This window comes from Bos grunniens, chromosome 14 (assembly GCF_055505025.1).
Source record: "Bos grunniens cultivar Pamir isolate PY7600 chromosome 14, Bosgru_T2T1.0, whole genome shotgun sequence".
Classification (NCBI taxonomy): Eukaryota; Metazoa; Chordata; class Mammalia; order Artiodactyla; family Bovidae; genus Bos; species Bos grunniens.
In genome coordinates, this window is record NC_141178.1 from 5,941,608 (window position 1) to 5,957,317 (window position 15,710).

The 15,710-nt window shown below is 40.1% G+C and overlaps 1 pseudogene; it reads left to right on the forward strand.

The window, feature by feature from the left end:
* The first annotated feature begins 13,140 nt into the window (after positions 1 to 13,140).
* Positions 13,141 to 14,737, forward strand: LOC147358993 (malate dehydrogenase, cytoplasmic-like; annotated as a pseudogene).
* The last annotated feature ends 973 nt before the right edge of the window (positions 14,738 to 15,710 follow it).

The following is a 15,710-nucleotide window of genomic DNA, read 5'->3' on the forward strand; positions in this document are numbered from 1 at the left end:
TAGTCAGCTATGCTAAGCCTTTGGGGTTGAGGACCTGAAGATTCTGTGCTATAAACATGGTAGCCATGGGTGTGACCAGGGGGAAGATTTCCTTTAGATGGAGGGCTGGGTGAGGGAAGCAATGATTAGTAGACACGACCAGCAAAGCTATAAAACCCAGTCACCACCCATAACCACCAGTGAGGCCACACTTTCTTGGCCAACACCCATGAAGAATCAGGTGCTTCCAACTTATATGAATGCTTGAATTGTCCAGTGTTGGTGTAGAATGTAGTACTAAATTTGTGCCCTTTCCAAAAGCAAACCAGATTGGAGACATACTAAGGATAGAGATCTTGTAAATTGTAATCTAATACAATTTCTCTAACTAAACAAAAACTCTGAGGTAATGGTGAATAAGACTGTGAATAAAATATAGTTTAGAAGGAGCTAGAAAATGGAGGCAGGCTTCCTCACACTTGCATATGCTGATCGTCTCCCTAGAACGCCTTTCCTTCCACCGTCTTCTTGGCAAAGTCTTATTCGTTCTTCGAGACCTAGATTAACCATCCCTGCTGGTCATCTTTTTCATATGTGGTCCATTTTTCTCTTTCAGATCAAAGGCAATCTCTTCTTTGATCGACACTGCAACACAAACCTGGTTTCATCCTCCACTGCAGCAGTTCTCACACTAACTTCTACGTGCTGCTTCACAACACTGCGTCTGAAATGAGACTTTCAAGTCCCTCCAGGGCTGAAATAGTGTCTTATTCGACTGCATATTCCTGGCATCTACCTCAGTGTCTGATACAGAGCTGGTGTTCAAGAAACGTGACTGAATGAGAGAGAGTAAAAAAAAAGTATGTTATTCATTTGGCACAAGCGTAGTCTAAGGAATCTTCTAGATAACTGAAGTTTATACCTTCAGTAATCAAAACTTTTAAAATGTTTTATGAAGGCAGAAATCTTTAGCAATTGTCTTACAGATTTTTCTGCCTCATTAAAGAAATGAAATTATAATGAATACTCTATAAGCTATTCAAATTCCTTTTTTTTGAATCTATCATATTTTTCTCTAACATGGTCTCAAGAAAGCTTAACTCAGGCTCCACATCCTCCAGGAACCCTATCCCATCAGACATCACTAGATACCATCTTATATTCACAGAACCCCATCTGTATACTGCTTACACTGTTATGGAAATTATCTGTTCACATGGTTTCACTACATCATATGGTCACACACATCCTATGTCTCTGTTAGACGGTGGGCAGCTCTGGACAGGAGACCATAACATTCATCTTTTCATTGCCAAGGCCAACCAGAGCATAATAGGTCTAAACAAATGCTGACCTTAAGTGAATAGATGTTATTATTGTAAAGATATTATTATGCCCAATTTTTCTGTTTTAATAATGTTAAATTTTTTATATTGTTTCTTTTTTCCTTCCCAATTATTTCATGTGACTTTATCAGATTAACTGTCTCAAGAAAGCTGCCCCTGTCCCTTGTACCAATTCAATGACTTACAAACTTTTTGGATCACATATCTTGATTAGTAGAAAGTATTTGAACCCACATCTCTATCAAATAAGGGAGAACAAATTTGCATATAAATTTATACACATTTTAAAATAAATTGCATACATGTATTATAGTACTGATATTTTGTGGATGTACACTCATAACCAGAAGCAGAAAAAAATAATTGAAAGGAAAGGTTAGATAGCAATGAAACCAATATTTTAAAACCAATGTGGTATTTTATTGTGTTTATTAACAATATAGAGTATTTTGCTCCCAGTTAGTGAAATTATCTTTTTTTCAATCTTGGTATAATATTTAGTGATATAATATTTTGATGGCTTGGGTTCTAAGTTCAACTGAATCAGTGCTAAATATTAACAGCTATCACAGATGAAAAAGACACTTCAAAAATGTTGACACAAATGGATTAAGTATATATCATTATCCTTAGTTTTAAAACACGAAATTCATGTTCACTCCCAGACACCAATTATGCCAAAGTTTTGAAATTCAGATAGGCAATTCAGTTCATCTTGATGTCACCTTGATGTAGGTGGTAATGGTTTAGTCGCTAAGTCATGTCCGACTCTTGCAACCCCATGGGCTGTAGCCTGCCAGCCTCCTCTGTTCATGGGCATTCTCTAGGCAAGAATACAGGAGAGGGTTGCCCGTTCCTTCTCCAGGGGATCTTCCCGACCTAGGAATCAAACCCAGGTCTCCTGCATTGCAGAGAGATTCTTTACCAACTGAGCTATGAGGGAAGCCCATAGGTACTGGGTTTAAAAAAAAAAGAAAAAAAGGCTAACCAAAAGGATTCAAATTTTTCATTTAGAAGATGATACTGTGCGAAATTCTATTTGGAAAGTTGTAAGTAAGGAATTTTACAGATGGCACACCTGTATCACTTTCAGCTATAATACCATATATTAATATAAACATTTCCAAACATCTGTTTTCAAATAGTTTCCACAATACAAAGTTTCCCCCAAATTGTTTATTTTCTATTCACTGTAAAAATGTGCCCTTTATTTTGATGATATGTAAAGGATAAGTGCACTCTGCAGACAGCCTTTTGTCATCAGTGAAAAGGTCAACACATTTTCAGCACTTATCTTTTTGTAAATGAAATACTTAATTTGTTTTTAAATTCAGCAACTCCTTAAGCACTTTTCAGTGGAATAATCAGTGAATTTCTCTGGCAGCAAATATTAACATTGTTATTCCCTATCTTATTACAAAGTCATATAAATATTTGATGTCATTTTGGAGTTGTGTTCTTGTGAAATTAGAAACATCATTGTTGATGCACTCCTGACTTCAGAGTCACTGATGAAAAACCTGGCTAATCAATGATGCAGTTAAGATCTCACATATGAAAACATTCACAATTTTTAAATTCCATCAAAGCAATATACTTCCCATAAAACAATTTTAAAAAAATCAACAAGGATTCTCTTACTGCTGAGAGTTTATCTTCAATATACTCTTCCTTCAGAGGCACAAAATTATGATCAATCATGAGCTTTCTTTTTGAAATGCAATCTAGCAAGTATATTTTGAGACATGGTAGAAATGCTGATAGACTCACTCAGTTCTAACCCTGCCTAAATTCTGATGTTTGTTCTATTATCTGTTTCTCAAAGTCTTTAGAAAACTTTCTGTGTATCTTCTAACACTGCTGACAACGGACTACATATTAGTTTGTCTTATGTGGAAGGAAAACAGTTTTCCAAGGGGTCTTTTATTAGCAAGGAAACTTCTGAACATTTGTCATTAACGTCAGTGAAATTTCATTAAATGCCAGATTGAGTAACTCTTGACTTTGAAAATTTCTGAAAAACTTGTAAAAGATTGTCCTTATTTTTTTTTAATGCCTTGTTAATCACGAACACATCTCAAGGCACAATACATGCAGATAACTATCTTCATTAACAAGAATACCAAAAAATCCACATTTCAAATGTTTTCATCATAACTTTGATTCCAGGGGGAGATGGCTTTTTGTTAGATCTGATTAGATCTTGTTTAACAATTTGCAGAAAAAGCTTATTCACAAAGAGCAGTGTCACAGCTAAAATTTTCTTTTGTGTCCAATTGTGCTTGCATTTTAAATTTTATTTGCTCTCACTTTGTGGGACTCTTTTAAGCGAGTTGTCCATTTCATGAACGTCAGTTAAAACTTAAGGCATGTCCCATAACTTGCAATGCCTCACAGTGAAGGATTGGAAGGAGCTTCCCTTTGTTCTGGGAGATGTAATTTCCACTTTCATTTCCATGTGATGCCATGTCAAATACTAATACCATACATCCATGGGCTACCCATTGACAGTCCATTGTCAATCCTTTTTATTAAATGTTAGTAAGGACTAGATTCTTTTTTTAAAACCATTTCTAAATAAGTAGAAGTTTTAATATTTTCTTCCCAATCTACTACTATTACTACTGCTGGATGGTCTTGTCGTACTTTGGAGAACCTTCTAATGTTTGGTCGAAAGAGAAAACGTGTCCATCCTTTAAGAGATTTCCATCCATTGAAGTCTTAAGACTTGCATGATCTTCAGCACCAGAACATACCACTTATTGTTTGGTGTTATTTTCATGTTAAGTATATTTGTCTTACTGCCTCAATTAAATTATAAGCAAATTGAAGGCATGGCATACTACTTACTAGTTTCTTTTTTTCCCTCATATTACCTAGGACAATACGTTCTCTAAAAGATATAAAAGGCATATCTTTTCTCATGCGGAACTGTTTGCAAATTCTCATATGTTATTGTCTTTTTTGTCCTGGATTGCAGTTTCTATAAGGGAACCTATTCTGTGGATTCCTCACATCTGCCACATAACTTACAAGAACTTCAAATAAATATTTATTGATATAAAACCAGATAACCAAACAGATTTGGGCAGTAATCTCATTTTACACAGAAACAAAGTCAGTAAACTGTTGAGCAGGGCTTTAATGGAATGCTGAAGAGTACAAACTAACTTTGCTGCTGCTGCTAAGTCGCTTCAGTCGTGTCCGACTCTGTGTGGCCCCATAGACAGCAGTCCACCAGGCTCCGCCGTCCCTGGGATTCTCCAGGCAAGGACACTGGAGTGGGTTGCCATTTCCTTCTCCGATTCATGAAAGTGAAAAGTGAAAGTGAAGCCGCTCAGTTGTGTCCGACTCTGAGTGACCCCATAGACTGCAGCCTACCAGGCTCTTCCGTCCATGGGATTTTCCAGGCAAGAGTACCGGAGTGGAGTGCCATTGCCTTCTCTGACAAACTAACTTTAAACAGTACTAATTACCTGCACCATTCCCATGAACATTTCATTCAATTAACAGATGTATTATAAGAGAAAAACATGCACATCTTCCCACAAAGGGTACATATGCTTTCAAGCAATAGTATTAAAGTAATAATTTAATGATAAAAGACAAATTCTATGAGGAAATATTCATTTATTCTTTCATTCAATCAAGTAATGTTTATAGTGTGTTTTCCATGTGCTAAATATTAATTATAAATGTAGCATAATAAAACAGAAAGCAGAGGACATAAAGTAAAAACCTGATAAAGTAAATACGTTGTATAATCATCATGTGATAATCCATATTGAATAGAGACTTAACAAAGCTGTTACACACTCACAGGAAGCTATTCACTTCTGTTTGTAAACTCACTGTGCTTGTAAATTCTCTGTTCAGTGTTGGCCTGCTTACCTCTCTGGACTATATGCTCCACTGGGGCCCAGAGCAGGTCTGAACTAATACTACTCTGCTCCTAATGTGTATCACAATGCTGGCATAGAATGAAGTATTCAATAAGAATATGTTGACTAATAATATAAATGGATGTATGGGGTGAAAACCACAGCAAGAGTTGCATATATTTAAAAATCCGAAAATAGAGATTAGGTTGTACACCTTAACCTTATACAGTGCTCTATGTATGTAAGTTACATCTCAAAAACTGAAAGAATAAACGTAGAGGGAATGATAAAACTGAAGATTAAGCTGTCTTTATTGAAGATATTTGAGAAAAATAAATTATTCAAGCAAATAAGTCTTTATGAATAAATGATTTTTTAAAAGAATAATTTAAAGATAACTTTCTGTTGTATTTTGGTAGGGGCTGATGCATTTGAGAATTCAGTGATTTGCTCAATATGGAGCTCCATACCAAGGTCACAGGTGTGAAGCCTTGTAACAAGGCCACAGATTCAGGGCCCTGCACCAGGGTCGTCTTCAGGACTGAGCCCCAGAGCGACCATCACCATGAGTCTCCCTGATCTAAACTTGCCAGCTCTCTCACCCCATATGAGGGTGGGTAAAAATACCCACCCTAACCAATCTCCTAATGCCACCCTCCCAGCAGGAATTTTATGTATCTTGAGGCTATAAAAATTGGCTTCTAACCCATGAAAAGCATCGCCTCTCCCTGGTCTGTCAGGAGGTGTCAGTCCGCTGTGCTCTCCGTGTCCACATTATCTCTGTTCTTTGTTCTTAGCAAATTTACTCCTTCCTGAAATACTCTGTGTCTAGAAATTCTTTACCAACCCATGCTCAGTAAAACACTCAACATATATTACTGAATTCAAAGAGCTGGACCCTGTGCTGGGTGCTGAGATGCAGGAGAGAATAAGATAAACTTGGTCTCCGTCCACACGGCATTTAAAGAAAACCCGAAGGTACTGAAAGGCTCAAAGATTATTTTCCTAACATGTAATATAAAACAAAAGTCTTATAACTACAAATAACTGCACAACTGACAACATAAGCAAATACCTAACAGGTCTTTAACTATACTTTGGCAAGTATAACTCCTGGTCCCACGTGATGTTCTGTGGCCTCCAATATAATCCATGCTGTGGCACACTCCAGGTCATCATTCATACCCTTGTGCATGCATGCGTGCTCAGTCACTTCAGTCGTGTCCAACTCTTTGAGACGCTATGGACTGTAGCCCGCCAGGCTCCTCTGTCCATGGGATTCTTCAGGCAAGAATACTGGAGTGGGTTGCCAGGCCCTCCTCCAGGGGATCTTCTCGATCCAAGGATCTAATCCGCATTTCTTGAGTCTCCTGCACTGGGAGGCGGGTTCTTTACCTCCAGCGTCCCCTGGGAAGCCCTCATACCCTTGTACCTTGCTGGAACTCATTTCCACCAAGGCTCATCTTTTACTTGCCTAAATCTACTCACCCTTTACGTTTCTCAACACAGCTCCCCATCCAACATCTGACACCACTTAGATGATCACATGCTGTGTGTGAATGCCTCATCACTGTATTTGCCATACTGAAATGGTGATTTACTTGTCTGTCTCTTTTCCAGACTCTGAAGTTCCTCTAGGACAGAGGCTAATTTTCACTAACTCTGCATTCTTTTTTTAAAATAATTTATTTCTATTTGGGGCTGTGCCGGGTCTTCGTTGCTGCAGAGGCTTTTCTCTAGTTGCAGCGTGCAGGCTTCTCATTGCAGTGGCTCCTCCTGTTGCAGAGCAGGGCTCTAGGCTTCAGCAGTTGCAGCCCGTGGGCTCAGTAGTTGCAACTCCCGGGACCTAGAGCGCAGGGTCAATAGTTGTGGCGCACGGGCTTAGCGGCTCTGCAGCATGTGGGAGCGCCCTGGACCAGGTACTGAACCCATATCTCCTGCATTGGCAGGCAGATTCTTTACCATTGAGCCACTGGGGAAGCTCTTGATTTTGTATCCTTAATGCCTACTACTATACAACAGGTGATCAATGAATGTTTGTTAACTTGAACTGAAACCCCTGTGTTTTCTATTTAGAAATCTACATCTGCCTAATGTAAGAGTGAAGACTTCATGTGACAGCCTTTATTTCCAAATATCTTTAAAAAGCATCTATCAATACCGTCTATGAGATGTCAGGAAAGACCATACTGAAAGTATTCACAAACTTGGTTACACTCTCTTTTTTCTCATCCACACCTTAGGTGGACATGAGAATCTGAGCCAGAGAAGGGCATTATGTCCACCATCCTGATCACATAAGGCCCATACCTTCTTAACACTTCAAATACCAAACGATAGCCTAAGTCAGACAAGCCTAGGGTCTAAAACGCTACTCAAGTGCTAGAGGGAAACATTCTCTGGTACCAGAACTCTTCCTGGGGTAGTAAATGAGCTTTCTCAGAGACAGAAGGAAACAAAAAGAGATATGAACATATGAAAGTATCTACCATCTGTGAATATTATCTCTGATTTTGCACCTCAAATACACAGGAAGTTCCCCTCATTGATTAATTATCTCTGTGTTATCCATTGCCACAATTGTGCTTCATAATAAACCACTCCAAATTCAGGGCTTTAAAGTGACAAGCATTTATTTTGTTCACTACAAGTTGACGGTTTTGAATGAGTTTAGCTGGGTGGTTCTTCTGATCTCAGGTGGATTTCCCCACAGATAGGGGGCCCGGCTGGTAGCCGGCTGGTCTAGGGCGGCCCGAGCTGGGAGGTCTGGACTATCTGGCTCTCTTCTACACGTCGCTCACGTCCTTCCTGCAGACTAGCCTAGGCATGTTTGCAAAACACGGCCGAGGGGAATGGTGAGCAGGCCCGATTATGCAAGAGGGAAATAAAAGAGCATTTGTGCTTTCCAAGTCTCTGCTTGTATCAGGGAGGCTAACATCCTATTGCTCAAAGCAAGTCACATGCCCAAGTCTAGAGTCAAAGTGGGAGGAAACGTTCAAGTCATAGGGCAAACACAATGGACTTATGGAGGCCATTAGGTGGGGTCATTAACACAACTAATTGATGGACACCTGGATTCCTGAACCTACCATGACACTAAACTTCAAAAACCCATTCAAGAGAAACGGACATTTCCACATAATGAATTCTGGATACTTCAGAAAGTAGAGTTCTCTAAGAAATATACTGTGTGTTTAAAAGTTTTGAAGTTTTATTTGGAATTTGGCACAGTTTCACAAATCTACAGATTTTTTAAAGATATATGTATTCTCCGTCTGAGGTACACTCCTCATATATAAGGGTAAAAGAAAGCTATGCAAAAACAGCAATGGTAAACTGAAAGTAATTTTGTCAAATCCAGCAAAGTAAAACTGATAAGACAGGTAATACAGAGCATCCAACAAGAAAGAATGTAACAGAAAAAAAATTTAACCTACGAACTGTGCATGTACAAGTATACACATGCATCCCCACAAATACATGAAAAAGTTTAGGCAAATATTTGGGATGCATACTAAAACAAACAACCCAAGACCAAAACAAACACAAATCTGGAAAATTGAATCTTGCTGTATTTGAAGAAAATAATTGCATTGGCTGTGTTTTTTTTCAGATAGCAAGAAGCCACATGTTGGTAACATCTTTTGATACAAGGGGATATATGTAAAAACAGTCTGTCAATAGTCCCACAGGTCAGGTTTTCTGAGAAACTGGAATGCCACTCGGGATGCACAGGTGCTGTGTCTCTGCAACTGCAGTATTGCAACGGGGGTCCTGTTCATCTACGACTGCTCAGCCCCAAGTACCTGCGGCTCTTCACTCCAGCTGTCTTCCATACTCATGGCTAAGCCTACCTTTGCTCCTACAGTGACTGTTTCATTCCTTCAGGAAACTAGAAACTTTTATTTCACAGCCATTTTCATCTAATTGCTTTTACTTCTACTTCATGGCCTCTGGTTACTGCTTCTCTCTGTGAAGTTTCTTTGTTTCCACGCCATTCTATCATTCACCTCTCTCTCTCTCAGTGTCTGGTACAATCATCTTCCAGAAGACTGTGGCAAAACCTTAGTCCAGACCATGTCTTAAACTACAGTCTAATTTAAATATGAATGTCTTTGGGTTAAGAACCCATCACTGCTCTGCTCAGTTGTTGTCAAGTGTTTGTATTACTGGGGAAAAAAAAAAAAGAATCCCCCAGTTGGGGGTATAAGTATTACAAGCACACTGAGGCTTCTCAGAGTGGGGTAGTCTCATTGTCAAGCTGCTCTTAATTGACAGTTTAATATAAAGTGAAAGTGAAAGTGAAGTCGCTCAGTCGCGCCCGACTCTTTGTGACCTCATGGACAGTAGCCTGCACTAAGCTCCTCCGTCTATGGGATTTTCAAGGCAAGAGTACTGGAGTGGGTTGCCATTTCCTTCTCCAAGTTTAATATAAAAACCACTACAAACAAGAAAAGGCTGATACAAGAATGCAAGGACAATTCACTATGAGAAAACCTGTTTATACAATCCCAGTGTGTGTTTTCTCAACTCAGGAGACACTGACAGGAGTCTTACAATGTATCCCAGTTCTGACGCTAGCTACCTAGAGACAGATCATCAGATCCCATAGGTTAAGGGCTCAGTCCTTCAAAACTGCCTCACTGACCACTTCAGAAGCCAGTCCCCAGCTTAGTTTGTACCAGTGCTGTGGGCTATAGACGGGAAGTTCCCATGACCCCCTTCATGAGTTTAAGGAATTTGCTAGAGTGGCTCACAGAATTCAGAGGAATGCTTTCTTATTAGATTGCTGGTTTGCTATAAAAGGATGTAACTCAGGAACAGTAAGAAAGGATGTGTAGGGCAAGAGTTGGGGAAAAGTGCAGAGTTTCCATGCTCTCTCCAAGCACACGACTCTCCCCACAAGTCACATCATTAACATAAACTCAGGAGTAGTAGAAGGGGAGTTCTTATGAATATCAAGGAACTTTTCTCATCTTATTACATAGGAAATTCCAAGGGTATTAGGAGCCGTGTGCCAGAAACAACTGAAGACCAAATACATATTTCTTACTATAAATCACAATAATATAATAATACATCCATGGGCAAAGGGGAAAAATGGAAAGATATATTGAAAAAAAGAGCTGAATCATTTGAAAAGACCCTGATGCTGGGAAAGATTGAAGGCAGGAGGAGAAGGGGATGACAGAGGATGAGATGATTGGATGGCATCACCGACTCAATGGACATGAGTTTGAGTAAACTCCGGGAGTTGGTGGTGGACAGGGAGGCCTGGTGTGCTGCAGTCCATGGGGTCGCAAAGAGTCAGACACAAGTGAGCGACTGAACTGAACTGATATTGAAGAAAGCAGTTGATGTACTCAGATAGAGTTGACATTATTTCACATAGCTTTCTAGTAAGGTTCTTAATCTGGTGGGTCTAAATAAAGAAAACTGTAACATTTTGCTTGGGAAACACAGATGTAAACATTCTTTAATGAAAACACAGAAGTGATGGTGAGATTAAAGTGGAGTTACAGGTACCCAGGAAGACCTGAGTGGAGCCGTGGTCCCTGAGCACTGTATATACAGTGGGGCTTAGGATGGAGGAGGAAACGGCAACCCACTCCAGTGTCCTTGCCTGGGAAATCCCATGGGCAGAGGAGCCTGGCGGGCTACAGTGCACAGGGTCGCAAGAGAGTTGGGACACGACTGAGTGGTTAAACAGCAACAAGGATGGAAGAAGATAATGTAATGAAGAGATACATCACTGTGCCCCCTAAATAAAAAAAAAACTTGTGTGAAGAGAGAGTAAAGAGAGAAGGAATCACTGTGCTGGTGGAGAGAGGTGAGAAATTCTTGGCTGTATGTTGACTAAAGTTGTTTTGAAAGCAAGGAATTTCTAGAGACTTTAAGCTGTTGGCACAGCTGCATGCAAATCCCCTTTGTCTCCCTCTAACTGTAAACGAAAAATGTTACACACGAAGAATCACTTTTGTGGGTGAGATTTTTTTTTTAAGGGTTGGGATGTTGAGAAGGAATCCAAGAAAAAGAGTCTTGAGATTCATGCCTAGCGTGGGGCAGAGAGGACACCAGCCGTGTGGGATGAGAGATCTGTGAAAGTAAACGTTAGTTTGACGCTAACACAGCCTGAAGACACCATCGGACACTGTCTTTGGAGAATTCAGAGAAGCTGTAGGAGGGAGGGAAGGCAATTGGACTTCTCATAGGATGCTGTCTGAGTCGTTAGAGTTGGTTTTCTTTAAATATCAAAAGGTGAACCAGCCTCAACTGACAACTGAGTTAACTAGTACATGTAGTAACTCAGTTCATGATTTTACAAGAAGAAAAAGTGGCATTATGAATCCATGGGAAAGGATGCATATATAAGAGAGAAAAAAAAGCAGCAGCCACCATTCCATACTGATTCAGCTAGGGAAGGATGGAGTCTTATCTGTGTGCTAAGTCACTTTGGTCGTGTCTGACTTTTTGCGACCCCATAGACTGTAGCCTGCCAGGCTACTCATCCATGAAATTCTCCAGGCCAGAATGCTGGAGTGGGTTGCCATGCCCTCCTCCAGGGGATCTTCCCAACCCAGGGATCAAACCCGTGGTTCTTAGGTCTTGTGCATTGGCAGGTGGGTTCTTTACCACTAGCACCACCGGGGAAGCCTTGTCTGAGTTTAACCAGGTATTTGGTCAAGGGATCATCCATTAAAAATTATACACCTACTCTGTGGCAGGCTCTGCCTTAGGCATTGGGAATAAAGCCACGAACAAAGTAGACGAAAACACCTGTTCTCAAAAACTTTCCATTCTGGAGGGTAGAAAAAGACATTTTGAAAGTGAATGGTAAAGCTCTTGGTGGTTTCATAGCTAAGTCGTGTCCAAATCTTTGTGACCTCGTGGACTGTAGCCCTCCAGGCCCCTCTGTCCATGGGATTCTCCAGGCAAGAATACTGGAATGGGGTGCCATTTCCTTCTCCAGTAAAGCTGTTAACAATAGGCTATTTTTGGTATACTGAAAAGTATACTTTGAAAGTAGGGGATATGAATGAAGAGAATTTACATGGTGAGCAAAATGACGTGGAGAAACTACCTCAAGGTAACAATGGAGATGGGCCTTGAAAATTATAGAGTGATTAATTCACAATTTAAAGCAAGGGTCAGCAAACTCATTCTGTAAAGGGACAGATAATAAATATTTTAGGCTGTTATTCAGGCTATACTGCAACTTCTCAACTCTGCTACTATAGCTCAAAAGAACTCACAGACACTACAAAAATGAGTGTCCTTGGTTCTCCTGGGAATAAAACTTTATTTATAAAACAAATGGCAGTCTGCAAGCCATCGTTTACCTATTCCTCCTCTACAGTCAGGTTGGTTGTACTCAAACTTGGCTTCATCTGTTCCTTAATGCATGACCTTATATAAATTACCCCAATTCTCTAACCTTCATATTTCAAAAGAAGAAAAGAAAATAATGCACCTAAATTGTCATAGTTTCTGGTTCATAATAAACTCTCAAAAGATCTTAGCCATTATTACTATGTGGCTATTTTTATTGTGATAATAAAATAGCTACTGATATTAAACTTTCTCCTTGATGAGTATGTGTGTGTGCATATGTGTATATAGATGCTTGTATAGGTGTACATGTATACATGGAAATGTATGCTTGTGTGAGACTGATCTAACATCCACTTTCTAGATTATGAAAAGATTAAAGAGTGTGCAAATAATATTTCACCAAAAGTGAATATATTGGAGTTTTCATGGCAGAGGGGCTTTGAGTACCAAAATCACTTCACCTTCTGAGATCATCCCACTGGATCTGGAGGACCAAAACCCAACATAGATAGAGCTTCTGGGGCCCCAGAGCATTATTTTAGACAGAATAACTTAAGCTTTGGAATTCAATTGCTGCAAGAGCTACAGTAGAGGAAGACTCAATGGATACTAACGTGAAATTAATCCCAAGTCGATGTGACAACTTTGTAGAGCAAAGAACTTTGAGAGAAGGAAGCAACATGAAGGAGGAGACTCAGAATCCAGCACGGAGTCACCATGAGACTGCTGTTGAATACTCGGTGACACAGGCACATGGTGAGACTTTTCAAAACTAGACAAAAATGGGCCGGGAGGCTGTAACGTGGATGATCCTCAAAGTTCACACAGAACTCGGAGATGTGTGAGTTTTGACCAGCCAGATTCCGGGAGTCATTTGAATACCCACAGTCTATTCTAAATCAGTCCACCAAAAAAAAAGCTTAAAAACAAGGTTTAAGAGAATCTAGTCAAGGCAGGTGTTCAAACTGTCCACGGAGCCCCCAAACCTACCAACAGTGTTTCTAAGAGTTTCTGTCACAAAACTCTTAAAAGCAGAAGGCCCTTGACTACAAATTTTGAAACAAATCAGAGTCCTTATGACTGGAGCAGCTGGTCAAATCACATAGTCACTACTGTACGGTGTTAGAAATGGATCTGCCTTTGGTAAAGACCAGCCTATAATTTTTCTGCCGTTGGATATTACTCTCATAATGGGTGTCTTGGATGGTGTCCTAATGGAACCGCAAGACTGGGCCCAACCCTCCTGAAAGAGGTCACTGCCGCAGAAAAAAAATAAAAGACAGATTGCCTCAAACACCTGGTCGTGGCCATGCTTGTGGGCTCCACATCAAAAAAGGGATGGCATGGAGAGGAAAGATGTATTCAAAGCAAATATGAAAATCTTCAAATGCCAGGGTGCAGCCTTGAGAAACATGCCAAGAAGTCAGTTACCGTTCTCGTGGTAGGAAGTCCAGCCAATACCAATGGCCTGATTGCTCCAAGCCCATCCCCAGGGAGAATTTTGATTGCTTGACTCTTTTGGATCTTACCTGAGCTGATATGCTCTGTTAAACTCGGTGTAAAACTTGGTGTGACTTCTTTTTTTTTGTGGCTGTGCCATGGGGCATTCGGGATCTTAGTTCTCTAACCAGGGAGCAAACCCATGCCCCCTGCAGTGGAAGTGCCAGGCCCTAAACCCCAGACCACCAGGGAAGTCTCCAGTGTGACTTGCAATGGTGTGAAGAATGTCATCATCTGGGGAAACCACTCCTCACCTCAGTATCCAGATGTCAATCACGGCAAAGTGAAAGCGTACAGAAAGGAAGATGGTATTTCCGAAGCTCTGAAAGATGACAGCCGGTTCAAGGGAGGATTCCTCATGGCCGTGCAGCAGCATGGCACTGGGGTCATCAGGCCTGAAACCTACCCAGTGCGGTGTCGGCTGCAAAAGCCATCTGTGACCACCTCAGACACCACTTCAGACACGTCCGGTGTGGAACCCCAAAGGGAGAATTTGTGTCCTTTATGTGTTATCTCTTAAGGCAACTTTTACGTATTTTGGGTGATTTGCTCATTACCTGTTATAATCAAGAACAAGACCTGCAAGGTGGTTGAAAGTCTCCCTATTAACGATTCCTCAGATGAGAGAGGACGGATCTTACTCCAAGGGAACGGGCAAAAAGAAAAGAAACTGCGTTTGCACTGCTTTCCTCTACATGACTAGATCATCATTTTGATGTCACTAAGTGCCCCAAAGCGGAAAACTCTAAAGGTTGTCTTTGACTCTAGTATCAAATAATAATAAGGCTATACTTAAATTGTGAAAACAACACATTTTAAACATAGTGTGTTTCTTGGTATAAACTGGTAACAATTTATCATCGTGTTGTTAGTGCTGCATCCTAAATAAAATATGTACTCAAAAAAAGGGAATCTAGTCAATTATTAAGTAACTTAGCTAACAGAACAAACTTTCACAGTTTAGCACTCTTTAAAAAAAAAAATACATAAGGAAACAAAACCCAGAACTCAGCAGGCTCACACTTAAAATGCCCAGCATGCAATTAACATTTGCTAGACATGCAGAGAAGTATGAACTTGTTTCTCATACCAGATTTATAATCTGACAATAGAAACAAACTGGGAAGTGATAAACGATGGCATTAGCAAATAAGAATGATAAAAGAGCTATCTTAAACATATTCAAGTATCTAAAGGAAAATATGAATATAAAGAAGAGGAAAGAGAAGATTTTTTTTAAAAACGCCAAATATAATTTTCTAGGATTGAAAACTACAGCAACTGAAGTAGGAATTTACTAAATGTTCTTAAAAATATATTAGATACTATAAATGAAGAAAAAAAATCAGTGAAACTTGAGATCTATTAAAAAACAATTGAACTATCCAAACTGAAGTGAAGACAGGGAAGAAAAAAACCACCTCTAGAAATAAACTGAAACATTAACAATGAAAACAGAGCCTCAGCAGCCTATGGCGGGGTGGGGGGAGCGTGGCGGGGGAATTAAGTAGTAATTATTTAAAATATGCCATTCCCAGGTGGCACTAGTGGGAAAGAACCCACCTACCAATGCAGGAGACCTAAGAGATGTGGGTTCAATCCCTGGGTCAGGAAGATCCCCTGGAGAAGGGCATGGCAACCCACTCCAGTGGGAGCCTGGTTCCTCCAGTTC